The 21,256-nt window shown below is 44.7% G+C and overlaps 1 gene segment (V, D, J or C); it reads right to left on the bottom strand.

Annotated features, from left to right (window-relative positions):
- LOC132882078 (probable non-functional immunoglobulin kappa variable 6D-41) overlaps positions 1–21,256 on the bottom strand; it is a 293,957-nt gene that overhangs the window by 270,691 nt on the left and 2,010 nt on the right.

Raw genomic sequence — 21,256 nt, 5'->3', positions numbered from 1 at the left:
GTTTATATTGTTTGTCTGAGTGTTTAGTCTATGTCTAGTTCCTATCTTGAGTGTTTATACTGGTTATATTGTTGTTTGTTTGTTTTTTCAATTATTCTATTTTTATTTATTGCATTGCCTGTTTGCACCGTGGGTCAGAGAGGACTGAAATTTCATCTGTGCTGTATATCGAGCATGTATAGCATATTTGACAATAAAGTTGACTTGACTTGACTTGATCTAAAATCTTGTCCTATTGTACACACACACACACACACACACACACACACTAAGTAAGATCAGGCTCCTATTCTAAATGTCCTGTTCATACAAACCTCCTGGAACACAATATATGCTTTTAGCATTTTAATTTATATCTCTTTGGATAAAAGCAATCAATGAGCAAAGTAAATTTCATGGATTAAAAAAAAAAAAGATTGAACTGGATGGGAAATCTGTGTATTGTGCTCCATCTTCCTGAACTTACTGTGGATGTATCTGATCAAAGTGACATTGTGTCCATCCATAAATGTGCACAAGTGTGGAAGAAGTAAGTAGTGTGATTAAATGTCATGAATCTACACAAAATAGCATATAATTCCAATTAAAGATCTCCAAGGTCTCGCTGGAAAAGTATCAGTCTCAGTGTGGTTTGGTAAAAACATTTCCCAAAGTTTGAATATACCACAGAGCACAATTAAATCCATTATTTTAAAACTGGCTCAAATATGGCACAAATGAGACTCTGCCTAGAGGAGGCTGTTCACCAAAAATCAGTGTCCAGGTAAAGAAGGGCATTACTCAGGATGCCACAAAGGGGCCAAAGGTAAATCTCTCAGCATGATGCTCCCACCACCATGCTTCATTCAGGACATCAGTTTCGACCAAATATACAGTAGTTCAGTTCATTGCTCCAAGTTGTGTTTTGTTCTCATCAGACTGATTTTTCCATGTTTGCTGCGTCTGCCACAAGCCTGAAGATAAACTCAAACAGGGTTTCATATGACTTCCATCACGAACTTGTTTTCCATGATGCTGTTTGTTTAAGGATGTTCTACAACATATTTCAGGGCCTTTCAGGAACAGGTAGATTTACACTGCGATCATGTGACACTGGTGGACACCATTCAACTAATTATATGACTTCTGATGGGAACTTGTTTCATCAGAACTAATTTAGAGTTCTCGTCTCATTATCTCTAGCCGCTTTATCCTGTTCTACAGGGTCACAGGCAAGCTGGAGCCTATCCCAGCTGACTACGGGCGAAAGGCGGGGTACACCCTGGACAAGTCGCCAGGTCATCACAGGGCTGACACATAGACACAGACAACCATTCACACTCACATTCACATCTACAGTCAATTTAGAGTCACCAGTTAACCTAACCTGCATGTCTTTGGGCTGTGGGGGAAACCGGAGCACCCGGAGGAAACCCACGTGGACACGGGGAGAACATCAAAATCCGCACAGAAAGGCCCTCGCCGGCCACGGGGCTCGAACCCTCCCGGACATTCTTGGTTTGAGGCGACAGTGCTAACCACTACACCACCGTGCTGCCTAATTTAGAGTTAATTAACTCATAAGAATCTTGACTGATTTTCCCCAAACTTCAATAATGTGGGAGGTTTTGTGTAGCTTCATGACCTTTAGTCCCACTTAAGTGCATTTCAGTTCTCGGCTGTAACACTAGAAAATGTGGAAAAGTGCAGTGTGTGTGAATACTTATGCAACTGACATGGTATACACTTTAGGGTCAGTAATGTCAGTGTGTGATGTACCAGAAATGGGCAAACAGTCAACAGCTTCATCTAAGTTTTTCAGAACAATGGCCGTCGAAATGATTAGCCATATTTCCTTTTTCTGAACCAATTCGGTGTTGGGCTCAAAGGAGGATTGAGTGAAAATATAGCAGGAAAAATTCAAAAAGGCCTCGAAGTCTAACCCTACATCTTTCGTTGCTGAACTAATTTAATGGAAATATAGCTTACTATATACTCACTTTTCATAATCATCATGGTTATTGAAAGATTTCGACTGTGAGTTGTGAACTTGTGCCGTATCACATCCTCCAACTCAGCACCTGCAGTCTCTCCCAGCTGCAGCAGTGCAGTCTCTCTACAATCTGACTGAGGGAGGTTTTTGTACGACTCTATAACACTGTGTGAACACACCACCACTGTGTTCACTCTGACAGTAATAATCTCCTGCATCTTCAGTCTGGACTCCACTGATGGTCAGAGTGAAATCAGATCCAGATCCACTGCCACTGAAACGAGCTGGAAAACCTGACTGTCGCTGATTCGCAAATTTAATCAGGAGTTTAGGAGCTTCTCCAGGTTTCTGCTGATACCAGTATAAGTAGTGGCCATTTGAGCTGTGATAATACACTGCCTGACTGGTTCTACAGTTGATGGTGACTGTTTCTCCTGGAAGAGCAGATTTCACTGCAGGAGTCTGAGTTACTGTGACTTGACCTCTGCATTCTGAAAAAAACATATGATACAGAAACTGTTGAAAGAATAATCATGAGACAAACCTGAAAAATGTATTGCCTTGACGAGTTTGTTTCAAATATAAAAGGCAAAGCAGTGTCTGACCTTGAGTCCAGAGGATCAGTGTCCAGATGAAGACGGGGATCAAAGTCATGGTAGCTGTGGGTGAAGTTGCTGTAGCAGCAGCTCTCAGTCATGAAGTGTTAAAGTCACAGCGCTATAAACACTCCCAGAGCACTGAAGCATGTGCTGCCAATGCAAAGTGTCCTCTAAGTATGGAAACACCTTTACCACATTCCCCCAATCTTACTGTAATTCTCACACTACTACAGAGTTATTGTGTGAATTTTACTTGTGGGGTCAGATGGAGATTTTCTGTAAAACACTTTGAGGTCTAAGATGCATAAATAAGTGAATTAGAGAGAGAAGCTTCAACTTTCACTGGATGGTGTTTGTACTGAATGTTAATGAGTTTCTCACTGTAGTGGATTTATGGTGGAAGAAGCAGCATCAATGTTGGCAGTGAGTAAATACACACTCATATTTTTGACTGTAAATTAATCTTTAGATTATTGTAGGACTTAAATATCATATCATAACTTTCTATCAGTCTACAGAAGCAGTGGAGGAATTATTCTCACTTTAGCTCCACACATTCAGTCATATATTGTAAATTTCTCATGAGTACATCAGCATTTTTACTCCATGAGGCATTCTGGGTAAATCCTGTGCAATTGCAATTCCACATTTTGTGAAATTTCAACTTTTATTTTTTGTAAATTATTTGTGTTTCTCACACACTAATTGCATCGTCAGTTCAGATTGACAATCTTGGTGGATAAAAAGAAAAAAACAGTAAACTGTAGTAAAACAGTCAGAGAGTTAGTGTATTAATCAGCTGATGTGAGCAGAAGTTGGTGTTTTGTAGCTGTTTTGTAATAAGAGGTTTAAATGGATGGAGAGAGCAGTGAGTTTAGAGCAGCAGGGTTTTTGTACGGCCGCTAAACCTGTTTGTATCACTGTGGTGGACTTTTGGTGGAGGAACCAAATTGTCTGTGGGCCGTAAGTAACCTGTTTACTAATTACTGAAATGGAGTGTGTTCAGATTAATGACTGAAATGGAGTGTGTTCAGATTAATGACTGAAATGGAGTGTGTTCAGATTAATGACTGAAATGGAGTGTGTTCAGATTCATGTTGTAATGTGGAAAGAATATATTTTACATTTAGTTTTCCTCCAAATCCAGATCAGATGTGATTTAGGTGTCACGTCTTTCTGTTTCTCAAATTTCCCTTATTTTAGAAGTTTGAAAAATGTCTTTAATTATAGTGCTGGTAGTTAATTATAATTTAAATCTAAAAGCAAAGTAGATTTCATTGTGCAAATTACAGACGACATTTTTGTTGAACAATTTTCATGACATTTAATATCTTAGAGACTGTGAGTCCAAATACAGATTTAAATGTAGAAACCAAAACTGAATTTGCTTAAGTGGTAAATATTCTGTATTTTAAATGTGGCTTATTCATGTTATAAAATGAGCTTCATATTGTTAATGACTGAATACTTGGTCTAATTCAATTTTCCTGTCCAGGGATAACTGTAATATAAATGATTATAGATCTAAGATGTAAAAGTGTTTGAACTGAGTGTGAAACGTTTGTGATGCTCCACTGAACTCAGTTCTGCTCTGTAAGATATAAAGGGAAGTGAAACACACAGTGAGCTGAAACGAAGCCTGAGTGACTGACAGCTGTCCATTCCTGTCTCAACTCTGTGTGTGTGTGTGTGTAGGTGTCACTCAGCCCAGTGTGACGGTGTTGCCTCCCTCCAGTGTGGAGCTGCAGCAGGAGAAGGTCACACTCATGTGTGTGGCCGACAAGGGCTTCCCCTCGGACTGGACACTGAGCTGGAAGGTTGATGGGAGCAGCTGGAGCTCGGGGGAGAGCCGCAGCGCCGCCGTTCTGCACGCGGACGGCCTCTACAGCTGGAGCAGCACGCTGAGCCTCCACCCGGAGCAGTGGAGGAACAAGGTGGTGACCTGTGAGGCCTCCAAAGACAACCAACCTACTGTGGTGGGCAGACTGAATACAGAGCAGTGCTCAGAGCTGTGAGCTCACACACACTTTACTCAGCTCACCTTCTACTGCTTCACTGTGTGTTACATGTGGCCTTTACTGCTCAAATGTCCCACTTTCATCATTTCATTTGTGTTATTAACATGTGAACTCACACACTCTTCAGTTTAACTCAATTCTTCTTCTTAATGATCACTTACATATGTGTTAAGTGTGTGTATCACTGCAATGTCCTGCTTTGAATTATTAATAAAAGCCTTTGAATCATGAAACACTTTTGGTGCACATTATTGTTCATGTACATCATAAACAAATCACCAAAGCATCTGTCTCAGTATCTGTTATAGAACATCATATTTATTCTAAAGAACAATAATAGTAATAATAATAGTAATAATAATCATCATCATCATTAGCTAGCTTACTGGAGTTGTTAAGGACTTGGCATGAGTCATCTACTCGACCACCCATATACGCACAGACCCAATGAGCTACGCACAGCCTCAGTGAGTCTGAATTCCCCAGCACTGCCAGCATCATGCGGAGACGGTAAGGACGACATCCATCGGTGCCACAAATGAGACTGTTTTTTTATATGCCACTGGTGTGAAGCAGCCATCTTGCTTCAGGTGACTACACCCACAAACGTCGATACAGGCATGCAGCTTCTGACTGATAACTGGTTGGGTCCCCATTTAAATTAATTTCATTTCCTCATTTAAATTGATTTCATTTTTATTTCATCTCAGTGAGAATATCTGCCAACTTTAGCAGCATTCCCCATGGGTTCTGAAAAAATAATTCTCCTCTTTTTTCCTTGAAAAATCAAGTCAAAGAAGTATTCTTCACTTTTTCTTATTTTTCCTTCACTTAGTCTGTATTTTTTTCTTCCTTACTGATTTATAAAAGTGGACATAATACAGGTTTATACCAACCAAACTGTTACAATTCAAACATTTGTATAGATACAGCTAGGCTTCTCCATTACATATAAATTTTAGGCTGCACTCCAGCTTCTAATAAGAAAGACCTTGATTTTGGGCGCCCTGTGCACCATCAAGGTAAAATAAACCTCTTTAGTTTGAGTTTATTTCAGGTTATTTTCACATGGAATTGTTTAAAAGAGCTTTTAGGACTCCCTTTACCCCTTTACTTCAACACAAAACTTGATTTACAGTTGAACAGAGTCGAGAAGAGTCTGGGAACAAACAGCAATGAAGGAATCCGAATTTACTGCTGATTTACAAACCGAACACAGAAAGACAGCGTTTTACATCATACATTCACCATGAGGACTGAACATGCCATGCCTCCTGAAACGTAGCTCCCTTCAGTCACTTGCCGGCTGACAGCATTTTCACTTTGGCGCTTTTTACTGGCCCCTGTATTACTGGCACTGTCCAATGTGCTCGGGGACAGCCGGGGCTCTGAGTGTGCCTCCACCATGTTTCTTTCGGCCCTGAATTCATCTTCAGTGCTTGAAGAAGATGCCCGAAAAACTTCATCAGCTTAGACTGCACCATTGTTTGGTTCAAACAGAGATAAACACACCATGACACCAGGCCGATTAAGACGCACAATGATTGGTCAAAAGCTTGGTGCTCATTTGGTCATTATATGTAGTCGATTTTTATTGATCACAAACACGTGTTCATTGTTTACACTCTGGCTTCCCACGTCTCTAAACAGAGGGATTTCTAGAAAAGATGATTTATGGTAATGATCTCATCTCATCTCATTATCTCTAGCTGCTTTATCATGTTCTACAGGGTCACAGGCGAGCTGGAGCCTATCCCAGCTGACTACGGGCGAAAGGCGGGGTACACCCTGGACAAGTCACCAGGTATGGTAATGATAAAGATGACAAATACATTCTTCACTTTGACGACTGCTAGTAATTTTCTCTTCATCACTGATGGATTATGTTTGTTAATGATGAGTGTGATGAGCGCTAGCGGGAACTGTGGTTTAGGATTTGGCGTTTTGATATAACATTTTGTGTGTAGATATTGAAAGTGTGTTGCTGAATGCATGGCCGTGAACTGAAACACTGAGGTTTTGGGTTTTTTTTGTTTTGTTTTGTTTTTTTATTTACATTGAAAGAGACTTGAAAGACTCCAAAAGCATTTAATTTGATATTATGACCGTTTATATTTGAATGTATATATGTAAATCTATTTTTAAGTTCATAGTTTAAATTATCTCTTGCATTTTGCATATTTTGTGGGTTATTTCATACACTGGTAATACTGAGTTTATATTTGCAAAAGGCTTTAAATTACTTTCAGAGTTAAAGTCCATTCAAGGGTTAATTTAATTGTGTATTAAGAACACATTCAGATAATCTGATTTATTTGATGAGTGACATTGGGCATTGAGAAAAAGGTTTAGTGAAGGTTTTATTTCTAGCTGCTTAAATAGGCCTATGAGTGATAATAAGTTATTTATCATAAAGCATTAATTTAACCTCAAGAAAGAGATTTATTGCGAATTATAAGAATTTGGGGAGCGCACATCAGTCCATATAGCCGGGGCGCTAGGGGGCGCTACAGAGTGATTGTGTGGATTTTGCTTGTGGGGTCAGATGGAGAGCTCATCTCATTATCTCTAGCCGCTTTATCCTTCTACAGGGTCGCAGGCAAGCTGGAGCCTATCCCAGCTGACTATGGGCGAAAGGTGGGGTACACCCTGGACAAGTCGCCAGGTCATCGCAGGGCTGACACATAGACACAGACAACCATTCACACTCACATTCACACCTACGGTCAATTTAGAGTCACCAGTTAACCTAACCTGCATGTCTTTGGACTGTGGGGGAAAGCGGAGCACCCGGAGGAAACCCACACGGACATGGGGAGAACATGCAAACTCCACACAGAAAGGCCCTCGCCGGCCCCGGGGCTCGAACCCAGGACCTTCTTGCTGAGAGGCGACAGCGCTAACCACTACACCACCGTGCCGCCCCTCAGATGGAGATTTTCTGGAAAATCATTTTAGATCTAAGATGCATAAATAAGTGAATTAGAGAGAGAAGCTTCAACTTTCACTGGTCAAAATGAGAGATTTCTTGGAAAGTACAAATTTATCAATGTAGTAAAGAAATGACAGAAGTTGAGTGTTTCACTTTAATGCCATTAGCATTCAGACTGACTACACAGGAGATTTAGAGGTGAGCAGCATTATAAAGTGATTCTTTACCATCTATATAGATCATGTATATTGATTTTTCTGACTGTAGAGATGAATCTCATCACTAATCCATCATTTGGTGTTATTTCTCCTCCAGTCTCCTGCAGTGTGTACAGTACACTGTGCTCCAGAGTCAGACAGTTTTACTGAAACATCACTGAGTTTAAACACCAGAGTGACAAAGAAAACTAACCAATGAAGAAATCTTTAATCAGACAGATGTGTTCTGTAAATATAACCACAAGTAAAACAACATCTACAATATATTATGGATCCAAATATCTGTAATATCTACAATATGCAGTATACATTACAAATATATATGCTATCAACAATATAAATGGTACACAATTTACAGACAATGTGCAGGATATATTACAGAAAATACACAATATATAACAATTACACACGTCACACAGTCAGTGTACACAGAGTGCAGTGTAGTAGTGCAAACAAGAGCATGTTACAGGAGGTAAAAATTGTACACTAATATAATGGCAAGGATGGTTCAGGTCATATATTTATGAGTTTGATGGCACAGGGAAAAAGCTGTGTGGTGGTTCTGTGTGGTGGTGTTGGTTCTCAATGCTCTATAGCGCTTGCTGGAGAGGAGGAGCTGGAACAGGTTGTGACCAGGGTGTGAGGTGTCCTTCATGAATTTCTTAGCATGCTTCCTGGTTCATGAAATGTACAAATCCTGGAGAATGGGTGGGGGAGCACCGATGACCCTTGCTGCTAACCTTACTGTTCACTGCATTCTGTTCCTTTCCTGTTTTGAGGCTCTTCCGAACCAGACTGTTATGGATGTGCACAGGATGGATTCATGACAGCGGTGTACAACTGTGTCAGCAGCTCCTGTGACATACCGGACTTTGTGAGTTGCTGCTAAAAGTACATCCTCTGCTGGGCTTTTTTTAAGGATGGAGCTGATGTTGTATTCCCACTTCAAGTCTTGTGAAATGGTAGTTCCCAGGAACTGAAATGCTTAGCAAATGTTTAGCGATGTTTAGATTTGGGACCAAAAGGTTGTTGGGTCTAAGTTTCTGGGTGTGCACATCTCTGAAGACCTGTCCTGGAGCAACAACACCGCATCACTGGCCAAAAAAGCCCAACAGTGTCTGTACTTCCTCCGCAAACTGAGGAGAGCAAGAGCCCCGGCCCCCATCATGCACACATTCTACAGAGGCACCATCGAGAACATCCTGACCAGCTGCATCACTGTGTGGTACAGCGCCTGAACCGTTTCCTGCTGCAAGACTCTGCAGCACATCGTGAGAGCACCTGAGAGGATCATTGGTGTCTCTCTCCCTTCTCTTATGGATATCTATAACTCCCGCCTCACCCGAAAAGCCATCAGGATTGCAGGTGACCCCACCCACCCATCTCACAGCCTCTTCAGCCTGCTGCTGTCGGGGAGGAGACTGCAGAGTCTCCGGGCCAAAACCAGCAGGCTCAAGGACAGTTTCTTTCACCAGGCAGTCAGGAGGCTCAACTCCCTCCCTGTTCTGCCCCTCCTTCCCCCTCTGCCCCCTGCCACAGATTCTGCCCGCACCCCCCCCGCCCCCCATTCAGCATCTGACATCATGTCACCCTCACAGTCCCCCCCAACACACACACACACACACACACACACTCTCAACATTCATTCGCACACTGAACTCAGGGTCTGCACATTTCACTTTACCTCGCTCATTTGCACTATTCCGCACTACCTCACCTTAACAGCTATTAGTTTATTGTTTATACTGCTTATTTCTTGTTTACCTGCTATATCTCAAGTGCCCTTGACTGTTTATCTTATGTCCTTTGCTCAAATGTATATATATATATATATATATATATATATATATATATATATATATATATATATATATATATACACTATATTGCCAAAAGTATTTGCTCACCTGCCTTGACTCACATATGAGCTTAAGTGGCATCCCATTCCTAATCCATAGGGTTCAATATGACGTTGGTCCACCCTTTGCAGCTAGAACAGCTTCAACTCTTCTGGGAAGGCTGTCCACAAGGTTTAGGTGTGTGTTTATGGGAATTTTTTGACCATTCTTCCAGAAGCGCATTTGTGAGGTCACGCACTGATGTTGGACGAGAAGGCCTGGCTCTCAGTCTCCGCTCTAATTCATCCCAAAGGTGTTCTATTGGGTTGAGGTCAGGACTCTGTGCAGGCCAGTCAAGTTCAGCCACACCAGACTCTGTCATCCATGTGTTTATGGACCTTGCTTTGTGCACTGGTGCACAGTCATGTTGGAAGAGGAAGGGGCCAGCTCCAAACTGTAAAAACAGTCTGCATGCCTAGGTGCTTGATTTTATGAGGTGTGGACCAGTGATAAAACAGAGGAGCTAAAAGGATGCTTTCTCCGTATGGACTGGGACATTTTCTTTGAAGACACTGTGTGGCAGCAGGGGCGTGGTCAAGCGCCGGTTTGTGACAGGTGGGCGGAGTCAGGGAAGGTAAGTGGCAGAATCACTACACCTGATGTCAATTAACTTGTGTTTGTGTGTGTCTTCCCAGTGACCGCGCCCTACTGAAGGAGGGAGAGCGAGAGCAGAGGAGCTCATCCCCGAACTAGCCGCCGGTTGTGTGTGTGTTTCTGTTTGGCGTCAAATTGTTAGACTGAAAAGTGTGGCAATAAAGCCCTATTTTGAACCTGATCTCTGTCCTGCCATCCTCTGTGCTCCACCCACCCATGCTGAACTGTTACAGTGGTGCTGAAACCTGGGAGAATTGGAGCGCAGCAGCCAATCAGCCCCATGGAGTCCTCCCCGTTCGCCGACCTGGTCCACACCCTCGCCACGGCCCAGCAAAGCCAGCACCAGGCGCTAGTCGCCCTCCGAAAGGAACAAGAACAGCGCTTCGAGGCCCTGGTGCTGGCCCAACAAGAAGATCATGAGGCGTTCTGGCACCTCCTCCCATCAGCGGGGTCCACCAGCGCTCCCACCTCGGGCCCATCCCCCCTCACCCTAACCAAGATGGGTCCACAGGACGACCCCGAGGCCTTTATCACACTCTTCGAGCAAGTCGCAGAGGCCTCGGGGTGGCCGATGGAGCAGCGCACGGCACGCCTCCTCCCCCTGCTAACGGGAGAGGCGCAGCTGGCCACGCTACAGCTCCCCGCCGACTGCCAGCTGGCCTACGTGGACCTCCACTGGGCCGTCCTCCAGCATGTGGGGCGCACCCCTGAGCATCAGCGTAAGCGCTTCCGCGCTTTGCGCTTGGAGGAAGTTGGCCGGCCATTCACGTTTGGCCAGCAACTCCGGGATGCCTGCTGGCAGTTTTTGAGGGCCGACAACCACGACGCCGAGGGGATCATCGACCAGGTGGTGCTGGAGCAATTCATCGCTCGCTTGCCAGCAGTAACCGCGGAGTGGGTCCAGTGCCACCGCCCGGCGTCGCTGGATAAGGCAATCGAGCTGGCGGAGGACTATTTGGCGGCTGTACCGGCAGCAGGACAGCAGACAGCCTCTTCTCTTCTCTTCTCTCCTCTTCTCTCTCTCTCTCTCCCCCTCCTCCTGTGTCCCGTGCTCACCCCATTCCCCCACCGCGGAGGCAGGGGCCGGCACCACCCCAGCCGGCACGCCGCACCCGCGGTGCCCTCCCGTTTCTCCCTTCTGTGTCTGTCTCTCCCCCCCCTCAGGTGAGTGAGCCCCAGAACACAGGTGCAGAGAGGAAGCCCGGGCCGGTCTGCTGGCGCTGCAGGGAACCGGGCCACCTCCAACAGCAGTGCACGGCAATGGAGGTGGGCGCGGTGGTTCGGATCCCTGACGCACCAGAGGCCGCCCTCGATTGGGCCGGAGCGTATCGCATACCGGTGAGTATTCAACGGGATACATATCAGGCGTTGGTGGATTCCGGTTGTAATCAAGCCTCAATTCACCAAAGCCTGGTGCAAAACGAGGCATTGGGGGAGCACAGGGGGTGAAGGTGTTGTGTGTGCACGGGGATGTTCACAGCTACCCTTTGGTGTCAGTCTTCTTTTTTTTCCGAGGGGAAAAATTCATAGTAAAGGTGGCGGTTAATCCTTGCCTCACCAACTCTTTAATATTGGGGACTGATTGGCCAGGATTCGGGGAGTTGAATAACTGTTTAGTGGAGAGTGGGTCCTGCCATACTTCAGTAGGTCATGGGAAGGTCCCGGTGTTGCCTTGGCGGGAGCAGCTGTCACAGAGCCGTCTACGTCATCTCCGCGTCAGAGTGAGGAGCCACCGGCTCCTCCTCCCTCTCTCGGGGAATCCCTCACGGATTTCCCGTTAGAACAGTCGCGAGATGAGACTCTGCGGCATGCGTTTGACCAAGTGAGAGTAATCGATGGTCAAATGCTCCTACCGAATGCCACCCCGTCCTTCCCCTATTTTTCTATTATGAAAGATAGATTATACTGAGTGACGCAGGACACTCAGACGAAAGAGCAAGTCACGCAGCTCTTAATTCCAAAGAGCCACTGGGAATTGGTATTCCAGGCAGCTCACTTTAATCCCATGGCTGGACACTTAGTGCAGGATAAGACACTAGCCCGAATAATGGCCCGATTCTATTGGCCGGGGATTCTCGGTGATGTTCGTAGGTGGTGTGCGGCGTGCGGCGAATGCCAATTAGTAAATCCAGCAGCCATTCCAAAAGTGCCTTTGCGCCCTCTACCATTATTCGAGACCCCGTTTGAAAGAATTGGTATGGATCTCGTCGGGCCATTAGATCGGTCAGCACGAGGGTACTGCTTTATATTAGTTCTGGTGGACTATGCAACGCGATACCCGGAAGCAGTGCCTCTGCGCAATATCTCAGCATGCATTATTGCAGAGGCGCTCTTCCGCGTCATATCCCAAGTTGGAATCCCGAAAGAGATTCTGACTGATCGAGGCACCACGTTTATGTCACGGACACTGCACAAACTGCATGGGTTATTGGGGATTAAGCCGATCCTCACCAATGTGTATCACCCACAAACGGATTGTGTAGTGGAACGGTTCAATCGCACCCTCAAGAATATAATTTAAAAATTCATAAGTGAGGATGCACATAATTGGGATAAGTGGCTCGAGCCCTTGTTGTTTTCAGTGCGAGAGGTCCCCCAAGCCTCCACGGGGTTCTCCCCGTTCGAATTATTATATGGGCGTAAGCCGTGCGGCATTCTAGATGAAAATTGGGAGGAGGGACCTTCACAAAGTAAAAACGAAATTCAATACGTTATGGACCTGCGCGCAAAACTCCACACGCTCACCCACCTAACCCAGGAGAATTTGTGGCAGGCCCAAGAACGGCAAGCCCACCTGTACAACAAGGGTATGCACCTTAGGGAGTTCGCACCGGGAGATAAGGTACTCGTACTGTTGCCCACATCGAGCTCCAAATTGATTGCCAAGTGGCAAGGACCCTTTGAGGTCACACGGCGAGTTGGGGACGTCGACTACGAGGTGACGTGAATGGACAGGGTTGGGGCGCTACAGATTTACCACCTCAATCTGCTTAAACTCTGGAATGAGGAGGTCCCCGTGGCATTGGTGTCAGTGGTCCCGGAGAAAGCGGAGCTGGGGCCGGAGGTTCAAAAAGGGCATTGGCATCACGTACCTCTCCGGTCCCCTGTGGAAACCACCTCTCCCCAACACAACTCACGGAGGTCGCCCAGTTGCAGACTGAGTTTTCGGATGTGTTCTTGCCCCTGCCCAGTCGCACCGACCTCATAGAGCACCACATTGAGACGCCCCCAGGGGTGGTAGTGCGTAGCCGCCCTTACAGGCTATGCAAACACAAAAAAAAGTGGTTCGGGAAGAACTCAAGGCCATGCTCAAAATGGGCATCGTCGAGGAGTCCCACAGTGACTGGAGCAGCCCGGTGGTCTTGTTACCCAAGGCCAACGGGTCGGTCTGGTTCTGTGTGGACTATAGAAAAGTCAACGCGGTGTCTAAATTCGATGCGTACCCAATGCCTCGTATTGATGAGTTGCTCGATCGACTCGGCACTGCTCGCTTTTATCCGACACTGGATTTGACGAAGGGATATTGGCAGATCCCCTTGACTCCACTATCCCGAGAAAAAATGGTGTTTTCCACAACGTTTGGTTTACACCAATTCGTCACACTTCCGTTTGGGCTGTTTGGGGCGCCCGCTACGTTTCAGCGGCTGATATATAGGGTCCTCCGCCCCCACGCCACCTATGCGGCCGCCTACCTCGACGACATCATCGTCTATAGTAATGACTGGCTGAGGCACCTCGAACATCTAAGGGCCGTCCTTAGGTCGCTGAGGCGAGCGGGTCTCACAGCCAACCCGAAGAAATGTGCGATTGGGCGGGTGGAAGTACGGTATCTGGGCTTCCACTTGGGCAACGGGCAGGTGCGTCCCCAAATTAACAAGACCGCAGCAATTGCGGCCTGCCCGAGGCCCAAGACCAAAAAGGGGGTGAGACAGTTCCTGGGGCTGGCTGGCTATTATCGTAGGTTTATCCCTAATTATTCGGACGTCACCAGCCCGCTGACTGATCTCACTAAAAAGGGGGCACCAGATACTGTCCAGTGGACGGAGCAATGCCAGCAGGCTTTTTCTGAGGTAAAGGCTGCACTGTGTGGGGGGCCACTTTTACACTCCCCTGACTTTTCTCTCCCCTTTGTGTTACAGACCGATGCGTTGAACAGAGGGCTGGGGGCGGTTTTGTCCCAGGAGGTGGAGGGGGAGGACCGCCCCGTCCTGTACATCAGTAGGAAGCTATCGGTGCGTGAGGGGCGCTACAGCACCATAGAAAAAGAGTTTCTGGTGATCAAGTGGATGGTCCTTACCCTCCATTACTACCTGCTGGGGTGCCCTTTCACCTTCTGTTCAGACCACGCGCCCCTCCAGTGGCTCCACCGCATGAAGGATGCCAACACACGGATCACCCGTTGGTATCTGGCACTCCAACACTTTAACTTCCATAAGTATCCATAAGTTACATAATTCAGAATCTGTCATATAATTGTACTAACACAGCATGTTTTGAGAAACATATGTATGTATTACGAACATTTGGATGGAATGAGCTGCATGCTTGGTTAGTAACATTAGTTGATCAAAAAGGGAAACAAATTTATGATCTTAAAAGTGACAATGGCATTATTCCCTTTACATCATAAGTCAAGCTATCTAACAGTCTTTTTAGCCAGTTTTTGTTCATTTCATATGCCAGTTGTCCATTTCATTACTGGAATTTCTATATGAACGTTATCAGCTAAAATTGTACTTGCTTGCTATGGAGCACTTGCATGTGACATCACAGCCGATCCAGATTGTGACAGACGCCATCTTGTCGGTCAAACGCCATATTCCGCCTTCTACTTCTGGTTCTACTTCTGCTTTTACTTCTACCTTTTCTTCTGGAAAACCCTACTATATACAATTCTACTACAATGGCTGCGGCTACAAGCTCTCCCTCCCTGTGCACATTTTTTATGTTTTTTGTGTGTATTTTTGCATGTTGTTCGTCTGTACCGGACTTCAATATCCACTACAACCGTATGGACTTACTGGACATTGGTTTTCAGCAGAAAATGACAGTTTGTAGTGATTTCCATCGCATGCACAACATTCCAGACGAGATAGCAAGACCAGCGGGGACTCCGTGGATTGTTATTGGAAGCAAAGCGAAGGAGGCGGCGCCGGGAGTGGAAGCAAAAGCGAGGCTACAGGCAGAGCCGGCCTGTTGACTAAGCTCAGAAAACAGCCACTCAAATCTCCACTGCCAAGCCTCTACCTCTCCAAAGCCAGATCCATGTAAACAAGACGGACGATTTGGAATTACAGCTGGAATTACCTTATTCTATTCTATAATCGGCTGGTCAGTGCTATACTCAATACTTAAGTGACTTACCCATCCAATGAGAATTCTTGTTTACAAGATGCCACATCTGAGTCGCTGACAAATCCTGAATTTCTGTAAAGATAATTGTCCAGAGATTTATAGGCAGGCAGTGCTTCACCACTGAACAGCGAGGGAAAGTTAATGAGGTAATTACACACGTCTGGGTATTCCACCTCTGGCAGTTCAAAATCCGGTCGTGAAAACTCCATCCGGTAAGCCATAAGGGTCATAAATCTGTAGATCGTTTATTTTAGACATATATCTAGTTATCTGTTCATTAGAAAAATGAGCCGTGTAGTCCGTCGGTTGAAATTGATCCATTCTGTACACGAGTGCAGCAGTATTCAGCTGTGTTTTTGACCGACAAGATGGCGGTTGTGTACTTTCCGGTCAAGTGACTGCAAGATCTCTATAGCTAGCTGCTCACTTGGTAAATGCAGCATAAAATACTAAAAATCAGTCTGCATGAGCCTTAACCCCAAAGCCCTTTATTCACAGATCCATTGATCCATCCATTATCTGTAGCAGCTTATCCTGTACAGGGTCGCAGGAGCCTATCCCAGCTGACTACGGGCAAGAGGCAGGGTACACCCGGGACAAGTCACCAGGTCATCACAGGGCTGACACATAGAGACAAACAACCATTCACACTCACATAATACAGTCAATTTAGAGCCACCAATTAGGCTAACCTGCATGTCTTTAGACTGTGGGGGAAACCAGAGCACCTGGAGGAACCCCATGCACATGTGGGAAGAACATGCAAGCTCCATACAAAAAAACCCTTGTTGGCTAATGGGCTCAAACCCAGGACCTTCTTGCTGTGAGGCAACAATGCTAACAACTACACCATCATGCCATCCATTATTCATAGATTTCTCTGTAAATACATTATCAATCATACACTGCTCACCTCGGGGGCGGCACGGTGGTGTAGTGGTTAGTGCTGTTGCCTCACAGCAAGAAGGTCCGGGTTCGAGCCCCGTGGCCGGCGAGGGCCTTTCTGTGCGGAGTTTGCATGTTCTCCCTGTGTCCGCGTGGGTTTCCTCCGGGTGCTCCGGTTTCCCCCACAGTCCAAAGACATGCAGGTTAGGTTAACTGGTGACTCTAAATTGACCATAGGTGTGAATGTGAGTGTGAATGGTTGTTTGTGTCTATGTGTCAGCCCTGTGATGACCTGGTGACTTGTCCAGGGTGTACCCCGCTTTTCGCCCGTAGTCAGCTGGGATAGGCTCCAGCTTGCCTGCGACCCTGTAGAAGGGTAAAGCGGCTAGAGATAATGAGATGAGATGAGATGAATACATTATCAATCATACACTGCTCACCTCGGGGGCGGCACGGTGGTGTAGTGGTTAGCGCTGTTGCCTCACAGCAAGAAGGTCCGGGTTCGAGCCCCGTGGCCAGCGAGGGCCTTTCTGTGCGGAGTTTGCATGTTCTCCCTGTGTCCGCGTGGGTTTCCTCCGGGTGCTCCGGTTTCCCCCACAGTCCAAAGACATGCAGGTTAGGTTAACTGGTGACTCTAAATTGACCATAGGTGTGAATGTGAGTGTGAATGGTTGTTTGTGTCTATGTGTCAGCCCTGTGATGACCTGGTGACTTGTCCAGGGTGTACCCCACTTTTCGCCCGTAGTCAGCTGGGATAGGCTCCGGCTTGCCTGCGACCCTGTAGAACAGGATAAAGCGGCTAGAGATAATGAGATGAGAGACACTGCTCACCTCCTTCTGCCTCAACTGGGAGGGGGGTTAAGGCAGGGTTCCCTAATCCTGAGGCTGCATCTGTGCATGTTGAGTGCAGATGTCATTAGTAAACAAGCTAGTTATTAACATGCATCTTAACTTAGGTGGCGCCCTAGCCTGGTATTGGACATCTGTGCCCCTGGCCTGTGGACTACCTTGAAGTTAAAGTTAAAGTGAATAATCTAATAAATGGATGGTGTATGTATGCATAGATGGAAGACTAGAATGTGTTATCTTTCTTTGGCTATTTTGCACAGGTTATTTAGAACTATGGTTCTTTTGTACATGTATGGATATGTATGAACGTAATTTGTATATATGACTGTAGGAATGGTATTCATTTTTGTGAGATATCTAGGAATGTATAGATGTTATTGATTGGATGTATGGATAGGTATGTATGGATATTACTTGAGTGGATGTTAGGTAGGTATGTTTGTATGTATGTATGAATGTATTAATGGTACTTGTTTGAATTGTTTGTATGTATCAATGTTAGGATTTTTAATTTGCACAGTTCACCTGGAACAAAAATGCTGGATTGCACATGTTCTTTTAGTTAATTAGATGTGTGTTTGTGTCTCTATCTTGATGCAGCAATGTTCCCTGACTCTAAGCTAAATTTCTCCCTAGGGAGACCAATAAAGTTACTTTACTTTACTTTACTTTATACACCTGTGGCCATGGAAGTGATTGGAACACCTGATTCCGATAATTTGGATGGGTGAGCAAATACTTTTGGCAATATAGTGGATATATATATATATATATATATATATATATATATATATATATATATATATATATATACCTGTGAGTATCTATTTCTTATCTAGAGTGTTTATATTTCTATTGTTTATTTCAGTTATTCTATTTTGATTCATTGCATTGCCTGTTTGCACCATGGGTCAGAGAGGACTGAAATTTCATCTGTGCTGTCTTAAGTATTACTTCGGAAGTGAATTTCCCACACCAAAAGACATGCTACAATTTAAAGATCAGTCTGTAACGAGAGTTAATTCATTTATCCATAGTTTCCTGTCTCTGGTCCTGGAGTGTCCCCTGTCCTGCACATTTTACGATTTTACCTGCACTAACACACTCACTCAACTCAGCAAGCACTGTTAATTAGCTGAAGACTTAAATGAGGTGTGTTGGGCACAGGGAAAGTGCTGAAATGTGCAGGACAGGGGGTCCTGGGGTGGACAAGGGGTAAACCAGGGTTAGGAACCTGTGAGTTAGTCAATGTCAGGACACCATGAACACTGATCAAACACATGGCTCCTCAAACAGCAAAAAATTTTACAGACATTAATCACTGTATTTAACCTTGACGTATCTGTGTCTTTTAATGAGTGTGTAACACCACGACTGAGAGAACTGGGAAACTATTGATCTTACAGTAGTGGATGTGATGGACTGTGTGCAGTGTGGTGTGATGATTATTGAGAGATTTCTAATGTGAGTTGTGAGTTAGTGTGGTGTGGTTCCTCTTCAGCACAGAGGGTCATTGTGTCGTATCACATCCTCCATCTCAGCACCTGCAGTCTCTCCCAGCTGCAGCAGTGCAGTCTCTCTACAATCTGACTGAGGGAGGTTTTTGTACGACTCTATAACACTGTGTGAACCAGTAACCAGAGATGGAATGCCAACTCTGACAGTAATAATCTCCTGCATCTTCAGTCTGGACTCCACTGATGGTCAGAGTGAAATCAGATCCAGATCCACTGCCACTGAAACGAGCTGGAAAGCCTGACTGTCGCTGATTCACAAATTTAATCAGAAGTTTAGGAGCTTCTCCAGGTTTCTGCTGATACCAGAATAAGCGGTTACCATATGAGCTGTCAGAAGACAGCCTGACTGGTTCTACAGTTGATGGTGACTGTTTCTCCTGGAAGAGCAGATTTCACTGCAGGAGTCTGAGTTACTGTGGCTTGACCTCTGCATTCTGAAAAAAATAATATAATAACACAATATGAAATTGAAATATTATAATAGAAACAGTAATTGTATTTGTATGAACACATTATTGTAGAGATAAAATATGAAGCCGTGTCTGACCTTGAGTCCAGAGGATCAGTGTCCAGATGAAGACGGGGATCAAAGTCATGGTAGCTGTGGGTGAAGTTGCTGTAGCAGCAGCTCTCAGTCATGAAGTGTTAAAGTCACAGCGCTATAAACACTCCCAGAGCACTGAAGCATGTGCTGCCAATGCAAAGTGTCCTCTAAGTATGGAAACACCTTTACCACATTCCCCCAATCTTACTGTAATTCTCACATTATTACAGAGTTGTAGCCCAATGGAAATGTTGTTATCAGTTTATTTATTTATTGATGTATTGTTATTAAAATTTTAATTTCATGTCTCTGACAGTAATAATCTGCTGCATCTTCAGTCTGGACTCCACTGATGGTCAGAGTGAAATCAGATCCAGATCCACTGCCACTGAAACGAGCTGGAAAGCCTGAGTGTCACTGATTCACAAGTTTAATCAGAAGTTTCGGAGCTTCTCCAGGTTTCTGCTGATACCAGTATAACCGGTTACCATATGAGCTGTCAGAAGACACTGTCTGACTGGTTCTACAGTTGATGGTGACTGTTTCTCCTGGAAGAGCAGATTTCACTGCAGGAGTCTGAGTTACTGTGGCTTGACCTCTGCATTCTGAAAAAAATAATATAATAACACAATATGAATTTGAAATATTATAATAGTCATTGCATTGACACTTTGCATTGGCAGCACATGCTTCAGTGCTCTGGGGGTGTTTATAGCGCTGTGACTTTAACACTTCATGACTGAAATTTTGTTATCAGTTTATTTATTTATGTATTGTTATTAAAATTTTAATTTCATGTCTTTCATAATGTGGTAACATCCTTGACATTTAATAATAAAAAAGTTAGTTTAAATTTACTTACCTTGAACGTGGATCGAGTCAGCAGTTGGGGTGAGAGGTCAGCAAGAAACAGGAAGGTGTGTGTGAGGGAGAGGACAACACGAGGGAGAAGAAAGGGAGACACGAGTGAGATATTGCGTAAAAGCAGGCGCTTCAGGTGACTACGCCCAGAAGCGTCGATACAGGCCTGCACCTTCTGACTGATAACCTGTTGGGTACCCATTTAAATTCATTTCATTTCCCCAATTAATTTGATTTCAATTTTATTACATCTCGGTGAGAATAACTGGTGGCTTTATCAGCATTCCCCATGGGTTCTGAAAAATATTCTCCACTTTTTCCTTGAAAAATCAAGTCAAAGCAGTATTCTTCACTTTTTCTTTTTTTGTCTTCACTTAGTCTGTAATTTTTCTTTGTTACTGACTTATCAAAGTGGATGTAATACAGGTTTATACCAACCACACTGACACAATTCAAACATTTGTACAGATACAGCTAGGCTTCTCCATTACATATAAAAGTTAAGCTCCACTCCAGCCTCTTATAAGAAAGTTCTTGATTTTGGGCGCCCTGTGCACCATCAAGATAAAATCAACCTCTTTAGTTTGAGCTTATTTAAGTTTATTTTAGTATGGAGTTGTTCAAAAGAGCTTTTAGGATTCCCTTTACCCCTTTACTTCAACATAAAACTTCATTTACAATTGAACAGAGTGGAGAAGAGTCTGGGAACAAACAACAATGAAGGAATCCGAATTTCGCGTTAATTTACAAACTGAACACAGAATGACATCATTTTACATCATACATTTCACATTCAGCAAGGGGACACTATGCCTCCCAAAATGTAGCTGCCTTCAGGCACTTGCCAGCTGACAGCATTTTGACTTTGGCGCTTTTTACTGACCCCTGTATTACTGACCCTGTCCACTGTGCTCGGGGACAGTAGGGGCTCTGAGTGTGCTTCAACCGTAGCTGTTTCAGCCCTTAAATCACCTTCAGTTCTTGAAGAAGACTGCCCAAAAAACTTCATCAGCT

Source organism: Neoarius graeffei, chromosome 2, assembly GCF_027579695.1.
Source record: "Neoarius graeffei isolate fNeoGra1 chromosome 2, fNeoGra1.pri, whole genome shotgun sequence".
NCBI classification, from domain to species: domain Eukaryota; kingdom Metazoa; phylum Chordata; class Actinopteri; order Siluriformes; family Ariidae; genus Neoarius; species Neoarius graeffei.
The sequence above is the reverse complement of the archived record's forward strand: the minus strand, read 5'-3'. Positions and strand labels throughout refer to the sequence as shown.